Source organism: Staurois parvus, unplaced genomic scaffold (genome assembly GCF_062004578.1).
Source record: "Staurois parvus isolate SC_StPar_1 unplaced genomic scaffold, SC_StPar_1.0 ptg001146l, whole genome shotgun sequence".
In the NCBI taxonomy this organism is placed as follows: Eukaryota; Metazoa; Chordata; class Amphibia; order Anura; family Ranidae; genus Staurois; species Staurois parvus.
Genome location: NW_028318942.1, coordinates 1036769 through 1050432, shown reverse-complemented (window position 1 = coordinate 1050432; position 13664 = coordinate 1036769).

The window sequence follows — 13664 nt, the reverse complement described above, 5'->3', positions numbered from 1 at the left end:
AAGTGACATTCAATCTTAGTACTTAGTACAGCATCCTTTTACAGTTATAACAGCTTTTAAACGTGAAGCATAGCTTGACACAAGTGTCTTGCAGCGATCTACGGGTATCTTCGCCCATTCTTCATGGGCAAAGGCCTCCAGTTCAGTCACATTCTTAGGCTTGCGCACTGCAACTGCTTTCTTTAAGTCCCACCAGAGGTTCTCAATCAGATTTAAGTCTGGTGACTGCGATGGCCACTCCAAAATGTTCCAGCCTTTCCTCTGCAACCATGCTCTAGTGGACTTGGAGGTATGCTTGGGATCATTGTCCTGTTGAAAGGTCCAACGTCTCCCAAGCCTCAGGTGTGTGACGGACTGCATCACGTTTCCATCCAATATCTCCTGGTACTGAAGAGAATTCATGGTACCTTGCACACGCTGAAGCTTCCCTGTACCTGCAGAAGCAAAACAGCCCCAAAGCATGATTGACCCTCCACCATGCTTCACAGTAGGCAAGGTGTTCTTTTCATCATAGGCCTTGTTCTTCCTCCTCCAAACATAGCGTTGATCCATGGGCCCAAACAGTTCTAATTTTGTTTCATCAGTCCACAGAACACTATCCCACAACTTTTGTGGTTTGTCCACATGGCTTTTGGCATACTGCAGTCGACTCTTCTTATTCTTTGGAGACAGCAAGGGGGTACGCCTGGGAGTTCTGGCACGGAGGCCTTCATTACGCAGTGTGCGTCTTATTGTCTGGGCTGAAACTTCTGTACCCACATCTGACAAATCTTTTCTCAGTTCCTCAGCAGTCACACGGGGACTTCTCTCCACTCTACGCTTCAGGTAGCGCACAGCAGTCGAAGTCAGCATCTTCTTTCTGCCACGACCAGGTAGCGTTTCAACAGTGCCCTTTGCCTTGAATTTGCGAATGATGCTTCCTAAGGTGTCTCTTGGTATGTTTAACATCTTTGCAATCTTCTTATAGCCATTGCCCTTCCTGTGAAGAGAAATCACCTCTTCTCTTGTCTTCCTGGACCATTCTCTTGCCTTCACCATGTTTGTAACCACACCAGTAAATGTCTAGAAGGAGCTGAGTATCACAGTCATTTTAAAGCTGCCTAATTGGTGCTTATTATGCTTGATTGCTGCTCGGTGACATCCACAGGTGTTTTCAATACCTTATGGAAAGCACCTGTATGAACCTCTGTTCTTCAGAGTGGTAGTCTTTAAGGGGTTGAATAATTGTGGCAATGAAGAAACCACATAAGAACCATTTACTACTGTATTACATAAACAATTGATGTCATTTTAGTTGCATTTGGGTAGTTACAACGTCCTTGTAGGATTTGATTCTGAATACAATTCCAAATGTACACTATAGTCCCTAAACCCCTTTACAGCATTGGGGGTTGAATAATTTTGGTCACAACTGTAGGTACCTGTAATAAAATAAATTAATGGACTGTAGAGGGTTTCTGCACTGGTGTGCATTTTCTATTGAAACCAATGAAAATGCATGAGAATAAAACTGAATGTACATTTGTGTGTATTGCAATGCACTTTGCATCGATGTGTGTGCCCATGAATGAACAAGCACGAGTTTATTCCTGTTGAAAGTGGAACTTCACTCTCTCAATCGACATTGACTATTTTGAATCTTTCTGCTGCTAACATTAGTAAATAGATAGGAAAGTACAATATATCATGTTTACTTGTTTTAAACTTTTTTTTTTTTTTTACCTCCTTTAGTTACTTTCTGGTTTCCATGCCTAGGTAAATGATGTCATACATCCCAGGAGTCTTCAGGAGGGGAGGAAGGGTTTTCTCAGCTAAGCACACCCTCCTGCCTGCATGCCTGAGCCAAGGACAGGTGGATTCCAGGAAGTAATTGATACATGAATCATCTGCTTTTACTCAGGATGGCCACAGCCAGAAATGCGAGGGGGTGATTTTTTCGCAATATAAAGTACGGAGACATGGGTGGATGGGCGAGTTTGCTTTGAATATTAGAAACAAATTAAACAGCACTTTTGGTTCGTGGTGCTCAGATAGAGTATAGTTCCAGTTTAACCCCTCGCCCTCCAGAGGATTCCCCCCCACTTCCATTTTTTACGTCACGGCGCTGCGTTACTTTAACTGACAATTGTGCGGTCATGCAACTCTGTACATAAATGAAATCTATGTCCTTTTTTTCCCCACGAATTGAGCTTTCTTTCCGTGGTATTTGATCCCCTGTGTATTTTTAATTTTTTTGTGCTATAAAAAAAAAGACGTACAATTTTGAGAAAAAAAAACTATATTTTTGACTTTTGCTATTAAACATGTCCAATAAAAAATTTAAAAAAAGCTAATTTTGTCATACATTTCGGCCAAAATGTATTCTGCTCCATGTCTTTGCTAAAAAAGAATCCCAATACGTGTAAATTAATTGATTTACGTGAAAGTTATGGCATTTATAAATGGCGGTATAGATACTGGGCTTTTCTTTTTTAAGTTTTTTACTAGTAATGGCGGCGATCAGTGACTTATAGTGGGACTGCGGTGGGCATTCTGACACTGGGGGGAACTGACTTGGTGTCACTGACATCCCCAATGACACCAATACAGTGATCAGTGCTAATGGCACTGGGCAGGAAGGGGTGTCTGTGTGCTTCACTGTAATCAATGGTTAGCACTTCCGCCTGGCAGTACTTGGGTTGTTGGTTCGAATCCCAGCCACGGCACCACCTGCCTGGAGTTTGCATGTTCTCCCTGTTCCTGTGTGGGTTTTCTCCAGGTGCTCCAGTTTCCTCCCACACTCCAAAGACATGCTGGTGGGTTAATTGGATCCTGTCTAAACTGTCCCTAGTATGTATATGGATGAATGTGACTTAGGGACCTTAGATTGTACACCCCTTGAGGGTTAGGGACCTTAGATTGTACACCCCTTGAGGGTTGGGGACTGATGTGAATGTACAATATATATGTGAAATGCTGCGTAAATTGATAGCGCTATATAAGTACCTGAAATAAATAATCACACTGCTGTGCACAGCCATGCAAAGCAGTGTGCATGAGCCAAGAGGGAGGAGAACTGTTTGTTTACATCCTTGACCTGTTTGGTGTGTTCCTTGGCCTTCATGATGCTACTTGTTCACTAATGTTCTCTAACAAGTTTCTGAGGAAGTAAAATTAAAAAATCCCAACTTTATTGACAACTAGGTGCGTAGTTTAAAAAATGTGTCTAAATGAAAAAACATGGCCTGAACATACTAAAGTTCATGTCCAGCTTTCCATTTTTTTTTTATTTTAATTTTTTTTGTAATAATTGACCTTTTCTACATCTCCTTTATCAAAAAAGGTTAGTAAAGCAATACTCCATGTCCTCTTTCATCCTCCAGCTCTCTTTTTCTTCCAGGTTTATGGATGTCATGCAATATTCAGACCACTTTCTGTAAGCCTAGTGTGACGGCAGTGACTTTTGGGGGTGGGGGAACCGCTTGGTCAGCTCATGTCCCCCTCATTATGTTTAACCCACCCTGTGCCTGTTTAAGGGGTACAGGGTGTGTATGTGAATGTCTGAGTCTTGTGTATAGTGTGTGTTCCTTTGTCTAGGCCACATGGCTGTCCATTGTCTGTTTGCCATGTGCTACCCCCCATTGTGCTGTGTCTTCCTGTCCAGCCAACTATTATGGGATGTACTGTTTGTGTATTGGTGTGGGGGTTGGTCAATATCCTTTGCCACATGGCTACATCCCATTGTTCTGTGTCTGGTTGGATGGGGAGGGGTGATGAGGTGTTTCCTGCCTATACTGTAGCCCTTCCCACTGATAGGGTGGGCTGATGATGTGTTTCCTGTCCCTGGTTGTCTTTCCCCGCCCTCTGTATAAAACATGTTGTTTGTGTACAATAAAAGTTGTTGGCTTCCTGTTTTAGTAAGAGCTGGGTGTTGTCTGTTTCCTGAGGGATTTCAGGGTGTGGTCCGTGGATGGTGTCCGGACAGGGGAAGTTGTGCTATAACGGAAAAACTCAGTGCGGTCTGGGTTCCGGTTCCGTTACATTGGTGGCAAGCGGTGGGATTGTGCTTCCAAGCTGTAAACACATCCAAACCACCACCGGGATTCAAGAGCAGGAAAAGACGTCAGTCACCCCAGTGGGGCTATGGACCTGGCATCAGAGTTCTCAGGGCTGCTACAGATCATCCTTGCAACATACCCCAGGACTGTGTCTACGGATCAGTACCTGGAGCTCAGGCAGCGGATTTGGGAGGTGCTTTGGAGAGGAGCAGTCCAGGCTGCTGGTATGGACAAAGGCAAGTGCTACCCAACCCCAGGGGAGCAGGCCAGGGACCATCGGACGTCACGGATGCCATTCCTGGGAGAGCAACCCCAGGAGCAATGGGTGGCTGAGTTGGACAGACTGGTCCAGCAGGAGATAGAACTGGACAATAGATATCGGGCTCTGCGGTGGTACGCAGAGCAGGAATATTTAGGGGTGTCCACAGAATGCTCTCCTGAGGGACTTGACTTTGGTGGGCCTGGATTGCTGTGGGAGAGCCTTACAGACCTTTTTGTGTTTGGCGATAGAGGAGAACCTACTCTGAAGGAGTTACGAGAAGGCAGAGAGGCTATGTTCGGTCTCACAGGGGTCTCAGAGCTTGAGCCAAATCTGCAATACCTGCTGATGAAAGAACTGCATCTGGAAAGGGCATACAGGCAGCTGCTAGGACATGTTCGGCAGCATGCCCAAGAGTCATCAGTGGAAATTCCAGAGACTGGGGATCTGATAGACCTCTCAGCTGAGGAAGAACCAGCAGTAGACCTGGCAACAGGGCCAAACAGTACTGAACTCTGCCCAGCACTGGTAATGTCTCCTGAGTTCCACGGACAGGAGATGGTGAGCCCCGATCCCCAAACACCAGTTCCAGAGGCTGGGGATTTGATTAATTTTTTTACTGATGAGGAACCAGCCGGGGAGCCGCCAGCTGAAGCGCTGACAACCGGACAGAGGGTCCAGGACCTCTGCCCCATGCCTGTGGTAGTTTCAGAGGCCCAGGGTGAGAAGGGAGAGGAGGTTGTTGTCCTCCCTCCCCCAGAGTCAGCCAGAGTGGAGGAAACTGTTTCCCCTCCCAAGCCAGGATCTGTGCACCAGGGGGACAGTGACAGTGGAATGCCATCCCAGCAGCAGATCCACAGTCTGGGAGGGGAGGAAGTCGGCCTCCCTCCCCCACGGTTAGCCGGAGCAGATGTGGGGTCCCCAGCAGAAGCGCTGGCACCAGGGCAGAGTGCCGCAGGCCTCTGCCTAGCAACTACAGTCACCACTTGGATACCCCAGGGATGCTGGGTAGTCGGCCCAGATCCCCTACAGAAGGATGGAGTCGGCCCAGCCACCCTGTCTTCTCTCCAGCGGCTGAGAGGATTTCCGGGAGAAGGACCAGTCCGTACTTCTCCCCAGCGGCGGGTATGTTCTACGGGAGAGGCAGAGGTTGGCTGGGTGAGTAACGCTTGGTGTGGGACAATTTGCATGGGGTACTGTGTACTGTGTGGGTGCTGGCATTGAGAGACTGGAGGTGCAGAGTAACTTCAGAGTACATCCGTCTGGGATCTACTCCTGCGTTACTCTCCTGCCGAAAGGGGAGATATGTGACGCGAGTGACTTTTGGGGGTGGGGGAACCGCTTGGTCAGCTCATGTCCCCCTCATTATGTTTAACCCACCCTGTGCCTGTTTAAGGGGTACAGGGTGTGTATGTGAATGTCTGAGTCTTGTGTATAGTGTGTGTGCCTTTGTCTAGGCCACATGGCTGTCCATTGTCTGTTTGCCATGTGCTACCCCCCATTGTGCTGTGTCTTCCTGTCCAGCCAACTATTATGGGATGTACTGTTTGTGTATTGGTGTGGGGGTTGGTCAATATCCTTTGCCGCATGGCTGCATCCCATTGTTCTGTGTCTGGTTGGATGGGGAGGGGTGATGAGGTGTTTCCTGCCTATACTGTAGCCCTTCCCACTGATAGGGTGGGCTGATGATGTGTTTCCTGTCCCTGGTTGTCTTTCCCCGCCCTCTGTATAAAACATGTTGTTTGTGTACAATAAAAGTTGTTGGCTTCCTGTTTTAGTAAGAGCTGGGTATTGTCTGTTTCCTGAGGGATTTCAGGGTGTGGTCCATGGATGGTGTTCGGACAGGGGAAGTTGTGCTATAACGGAAAAACTCAGTGCGGTCTGGGTTCCGGTTCCGTTACACCTAGGCAGTCATGGACATGCATCATCATGTCAGTCTGGGCTCACAATACGATGCTGTATAGAATTGTGCTAATGTTCTAACAATAAGGTCCATCCACTGCAGTAGGAGAATGAAAAAGGAAGAGGACCATAGTCCACAAATGACTGTCCAGAAGATGCCTAAAAAAAGATATGTGTACTAGAATTTAAAAACATAAAATATCTGAGGATGTAGGCAGGTGCAGTCTATATTCTCCACTGCAGGTGGCGCTCATCTGTAGCATCAATGCAGGTGGAGGAGGAAGTCAAGAGGAGCTTCGTTCCCTATGATCATCTCGGTCACAGAGAGGCAGCATCCAATTGGATGCTTGCGTCTTATTTGACTTTGGTGGCCATCTTGGATCAGGCAGGGTCTATTTAGGACCCTGGCTCTCAGGTTTGATTCTGAGAAGTATTGCACACAATCGTGAAATGACATTCATTGTTGCTGTGCTGGTGAGAAAATAAAAAAAAGGGTTTGGTTCCCTAGGGAAACAAATGCACTTTATTTTCAGACAACTTTGAAGTCTATTATGTGCTGCAATGATATACATGCTGCTGTAAGTCAGAAATGATCGGAAAGGGAAGCTATGTAATGACGACAATGGCTCTTGTGTCAGATTATCACAGATGTAATTATAACAGTTCAAAGTTCCCTTTTGATATTCCTCTTTTTGCATGAAAGCTTCTACAGAAACAAGTAGCGTCATTTGGCCTTTATTTAGCTGTATTTATTAAAGTGTCTGGTAGTAGGATAGTCTCTCGTATTGCTGTTCTTTATATTGTCTATGCTGATTCTCATTCTGAAGAGGCTAACTGCCTTTTTTTTTTTTTTTTTGATGTGTGGTTCCCCTTAAAATACTTACCAGCCCCTCATCAAGGATAAGGGATCGGTATATATTTTTAGAGGGGAAGCCCATGCTATTAGGAGAAAGAAAAACAGAAATAGCAAAGTATGCATAATAAAATATATAAAGATGGAACAAGTACGGGAACTTGACACTCATGATGAAGTATACAATATGCAGACCAAAACATATCCGGTGTGACATGTGACAGTAATAATACAATAAAAGTAATGAAATATAAATATTGATCTTGCTACAGAACGTAGCGTCATCTAGAAACCTGGAAGTTATGCAAGACAAAAGTACCTGTAGCTCAAGGCATTCGTTGGCCGAAGGAGACTGAGAAGGGAGAAAGGACCAATGGGTCAAGGAAAAAGGTGTTTATGGAGTCTTCAAATTATGTAGGATGAAACCATTTCTACATGAACATGATTGCCTCAACTCTAGATTTAACCTTTGGCAAGTGTATGTCCAGGGACTTCCAATGGAGTGTAATCACCCATTGAACTGCAACAAACAGCGTACAGATGAGTTTTTCTTGGATGTGAGTAACCCCAGAGAGGGGGTGAACAATAGGCGCTGTGCCATGGTTAGCGAGACTGGGCTACTGACCAACGTAGCTAAAAAAGATTGTATTTTCTGCCAAACATGTTGCGTCTTACCACAAGACCAAAAAATATGCAACACAAGTACCTGTAGCTCAAGGCATTCGTTGGCCAAAGAAGACTGAGAAGGGAGAAAGGACCAATGGGTTAAGGAAAAAGGTGTTTATGGAGTCTTCAAATTATGGAGGATGAAACCATTTCTACATGAACATGATTGCCTCAACTCTGGATTTAACCTTTGGCAAGTGTATATCCAAGGACTTCCAATGGAGTGTAATCACTCATTGAACTGCAACAAGCAGCATACAGATGAGTTTTTCTTGGATGTGAGTAACCCCAGAGAGGGGGTGAACAATAGGCGCTGTGCCATGGTTAGCGAGACTGGGCTACTGACCAAGGTAGCTAAAAAAGATTGTATTTTCTGCCAAACATGTTGCGTCTTACCACAAGACCAAAAAATATGCAAGACAAGTACCTGTAGCTCAAGGCATTCGTTGGCCAAAGGAGACTGAGAAGGGAGAAAGGACCAATGGGTCAAGGAAAAAGGTGTTTATGGAGTCTTCAAATTATGTAGGATGAAACCATTTCTACATGAACATGATTGCCTCAACTCTGGATTTAACCTTTGGCAAGTGTATATCCAAGGACTTCCAATGGAGTGTAATCACCCATTGAACTGCAACAAACAGCGTACAGATGAGTTTTTCTTGGATGTGAGTAACCCCAGAGAGGGGGTGAACAATAGGTGCTGTGCCATGGTTAGCAAGACTGGGATACTGACCAAGGTAGCTAAAAAAGATTGTATTTTCTTCCAAACATGTTGTGTCTTGCCACAAGACCAAAAAATATGTGAGAACATCCCAGGGAGAGGACAGCCACGAAAACACATGGGAGAAACGGTGGGGTAAATAGTATGTTGTTTAATACCATCTGTTTGACAATTTCATAGCCATTTCCCTAACAGTAAAGGACCGAGTGCAAACAATCCTCACAATCCTCCAGGGGGAATGAGGTACCACAATCTGCCTACCATTTAGCCATATGTGTCAATTTATCTAGGGAATTGGCACCAATCATGTAGTTATAAATATCAGAGAGAAGGCCTTTACCTCTAGGGGAGTCCTGACATTTTTTTTAGAATAAAGAAAGGGTGAATGTTGACTTAGGGCGTAGTGCGGGGAAAAAAGTGGCAGATCTGTAGCTATTGGAAATGCTTAAGATGTGGAATTTGTCTAATTTCTTCAAGAGCTGAAAAGGATACAAAAGTGCAATTAGTCTGAAAATCAGACAAAAAAAGTAGCTTTTGAGAAATCCACCAAGAGAAATCTGAAGGTCTAGAAAATCCTGGGAAAAAAGAAGGATTGCCCAAAAAGAGGCTTGAGGTGGGGTAGACGAGACCAAATTGAAGTTTTGTTTATTGAGCTGCCAAAGTATGCAACCATATGATTAGGCTGGGCAATGTCTTTCACTGAAATAGAGGTGTACCATAATAGGTCTGGCAAAAAATAGGGTGAAATAGACTCGCTCTCAAAACAAACCCATGGAACCCTGGAGTCTTAATTGTTCTACTGGGCCAGTTGGGAGAAGTCTGCGGCCAGGGCCAGTGCTACCACTAGGCGAACTAGGCATCCACAGCCATGACTCATGAACAACTTTTACATGCCGGTTAAAAGTGGTTGTGGCCAGGGGCAGACTGACAACTCATGGGGCCCCCGGGCAATAGGGGATCATGGGGCCCTGTGTCCTTGCCCAAGCTCAAAAAAGCCTATGAAAAAGGTACCAGGGGCATCTCATGGGGCCCCCTACTGACCCCGGGCCCTCGGGCAGTGCCCGAGTTTCCAAATGGTCAGTCCGCCCCTGGTTGTGGCACACACAGTCAGAGAGGTCCCTCCTCCACCTCCAGAAAGTCAGATGCTGCCTCCCTGTTTGCTGATTGCTTAGTGCTGAGTGAGGAAGTGTGGCTTCCTGAGGAACGTTAGCCCGACTTGAGCCGATCAATTGGGGGAGCACATGGAGAAGTAGAGGAGGGTGCATCTTTGCTGACTGAACAGCAGACCCGTCACAAGGACCACACAGCCTGGAGTTTAAAAAACGGCTGCTGCAGGCCCGACTGGAGAAAGGAGGAGCAGAGACGGACTGTCACTGAGACACAGAGCCGAGCAAAGAGAGCCCAACTAGAGGAGAGAGATCTGGAGCAAGTGTGGTGAAGGCCAGAGCTAGTCTGAGCCTAAGTGGTCTCCTGGAGTGGAGGCCAGCAGAGCCAGCCTGAGTGCGCAAAGTGACCCAGCCAGAGCCAGGGGACTCAGGTACATTTTTTTATGTAATTATAAACACCCCATAGCGCAAATAAATTATATATGAAAATTAAATTACTATAAATAAAAGTCCAAAAAAAATAAAAATTCCACACAAATTTATTTTTAAATATTTTTAAAAATATAGGAATTGTGCTCAATCTCAAAAAAAACGTGCTCTAAAATTCTTCAAACAAATGTGCTCACACCATCTGTGATTAATGCTCTATCCCCACTCACCAGATGGAGTGGACTCCTTGCTGATCTGGCAAAATAGTCAAACAAGCTTTATGTGACTGGGCATGTCCTCCCAGGTAACTTTGTACTCAATATCCTCCAGAAACGACTTCCAGGATTGGATGACAATGGAAAACAAAACAAAAACAACAAATAGTGCAATACTGTAAAAAAATATTTTTTTAAAAAAAAGGCTGCCTTCTATGCACTCACATGTTTAATAGTATTCAGGCTTTCATAATAGGCACAAAGGCTCATATTAAAAGGCTTATTTCATTTGTAGAAGTGGACTGGCAAAGATAAATTGAAATTCCTTCCAATGTAGCAGGAAATCACTCTGGAACGCCGCAAACCAGCGTACGTTCCACTCACCGGAAGTGATGTCACCACGCACCCACTGGAACGGGAAATACGTCGACGCGTTTCGCCCCAGTCCATTTTTTTATGACCTGACATGGTCAACTACCATGTCATCTCCATCCTGCACACAGTCATCTCCATCCTGCACACAGTCATCTCCATGTCATTTCCTTGTCATTTCCATCCTGTCATCTCCATCTTGCACACCACATTCTGCACTATTTAAGTCATCTCAGAATCTAGCCACACCCCTTTAAGCAACGCTTAATATTTAGTGTAATTTAAACCACACCCACTTTACTGTGGCGTGCTTTGCTTTTTGTAGAACATCACTTCCTTCCAGCTCCCCAGTCAATTTTTTTTGGGGGGGTGGGGGCTAGGGGTGCAATTAGCCGAGGCACTTTTTTCTCTGTAAATATCAGTGTTGCTGTAGCAGGTTGTATACATCGCACAGTTGAACCACTTCACTGGCAGGGTCAGGGCATCCCCGAGACATGCTATTCAATGGAATTTTACATTTTTAATGTTTCACTTTAAGCATTACCTAGATCGTTGCTTCCAGGGAAACACATTGTTTGATATACCTGCCTTGTGGAAAACCACTAAAACGTTTCCAACCTTCCTGATTGCTTCCTTTTATATTTGATTCAGGACAGGGTTTATCAACCGGGGTGCAGCGGTACCCTAGGGTGCCGCAAAGAGTTACAGAAAGCCGCATACAGTCCAATGATTAAAGGTTTCCTGTGTTAACGTCTGTGTAGAGCAGGGAGAGCACATTTTGTTCCTCCTCCGGGCTCTCTTCCCCTCCCTGCTGCTATATGTACCATTGCCAGCAAAACTAAAAGCTGTACAAGCCAGCCGCCTGCGTCCTACCAACCAATGATGTCATCGGTTGCTAAGGAAAGATCAGGTTGTGCACAGAGCTTTCGGTTTTGCCAGCAATAGTACCTATAGCAGCAGGGAGGGGGAGAGGAGGAGGAACGGAATGTGCTTCCCCTGCTCCTTTGCAACTTTCTATCCTGCCCAGCACTGGTTAAGTGTCTCCAAAGTGTCCTTTCTACTGGCCCCACCCCCCCGGACTGCTCCTGCCCCTCCCCCTTAGCTCAGCCTGAGTCTTTTACCCTGCAGGTACTGCACCCCTCCCCGGGCTCCTCTGTGGGCGGCTGCTGGTGCCCGGTGAGTTGTATGTTTCCTTATCGATGACGTGTCTTGCCCTCCACCCCCCTCGACAATTTTCCCTGAGTGTCTCAGCTGCTGCAGAACATCTTGGGGGTGGGTCTGCTGCTTGCTGTAGTGCAGCACAGTGATTGCCCTCAACAATAACCTCCACCTGGCTCTCCACCCTTAACAATAACCCCTTTAATACTGCAGTACCATGCATTTTGGTGGGGCTCAATTTGCACCTTTTTTGCATGCTTCATTAGCATAGAGCAGCCAAATTAAAAACGCAACATGTGGGACCTCTAGAGGTGTATTCCTTCTGTCACGATAGCAGGATCTCCGCCACCAACTTGCGACAATCTCACGACCGCGACCACCAATACGTCACGATCGCGGCGTCAGACCGCAGACCTTCTCACCAAACTTGTGACCAAAGGACTGGCTGATCTAAAATCACTATGTGACGCGTGTAACAAGGCCACACCCAGCTGCACCCTACACAGCGATTTTCAAGCTAATGGTCTACAATCTGTGCCTGCAGTCTACATGCGCTTGTTACTGGGTCGGGTTAATTACGCAACTAACCCTCTACTGCCACCACCCCTTTTTGTACAGAGAAAGGGGAAACTCTCCTTATCAAATATACATTATGATTGAAATAATGGTCTGTATAGCACGGTCCGCAGGCCCGTTATACAGAGATTACAACAAACAGTAGCGTCTCTTCAAAGGCAGGAATTCGTGAATTGCAAGTAAGCGCTTAGAAACAGTTTAACACTTTCAGAAAGAAAGATTTATTACTAAAAGAGTCAAACAGGTGCAATAAAATATTTACAAAGAAGATGTAACTAAGATATATATATATATATATATATATATATATATATATACATAGAAAACAGCACAGCAAGAGATTACAGGGAGAAGTTAAAAGGTTAAGTTACTTGCCTAAGTTAAGCCTTTGAGGTAGCAGATCCAAGTTGCAGAGCGAAAGGGTCTTTGATCTCCCGGGTGGTATATTGATGTTAAAATTGGGAGATGTGTTTAGCATACTTTTTAGGCTTGCTAGCCTGTGTTTTAAAGTCCACCAGCAGGGGGGGGTGGCTCTGAGTAACTGGCCAATACCCTGTTTTGGGAGGGATCGTCAGATGGACTCTGCATTAAAACCAACAGCTTCATAATCCATGATATGAAACATAGGTGACAACTGACTTGAGGAATGTTCATTTAATTCTGTCACCTAGCTGGTAGGGTTTATGAGGTTACAATCTCTTTCAAGTCCTGGGAAAACTACCTTTTCTCTGTTACGAGGCGAGAGTTTATGCAGGTCTTTGAACAATCAGGCTCTGTCTCTATGGGGGGGGCTTTGTAGCTCTGGGCCCCCTGCTGCTCTACCTGCCAGTGACTTTTTTAACACACACACATCTGTCACTGTGCCTCTCAGGAAGGGAGGGGGAAGGAGAATAAAGGATTGAGGAGAAATGTATGCTCTTATCAAAATGGATGTGCCTGACAAAATGGTGACACTGCGTCCATCTCTGAGCGCAAGATTGCTACACCTTCTCTCTCATGTATTATCAATTGGGGCATTAAAGTCATTTGAGGTCTTGAAGCTGGAGTTTTCCCTCCCAAATTTTATGTTGTTCCATTACATTCAGGTACGACATGCCCTAGTGTCCCAGTTCCCTAATGGTTTCCCATCCTTCATGATATGATATATGGAGAAGTGCCCCATAAATTGATTTCTTCTTTATATGACCTTTTGCTTACCCCAGAGCCATCTGATTTTGGCCTACTATCTTAAATCGAGATGGGTGACAGACGTCGGGTTATCGATGATAAGGAATAGGAGGAAGTTCTAGATAACTGTAAGCAGGTTTACTCTAAATTGCCTAACCGCCATACCCAACTCTACATAATGCATAGGGCATATCTCACTATAA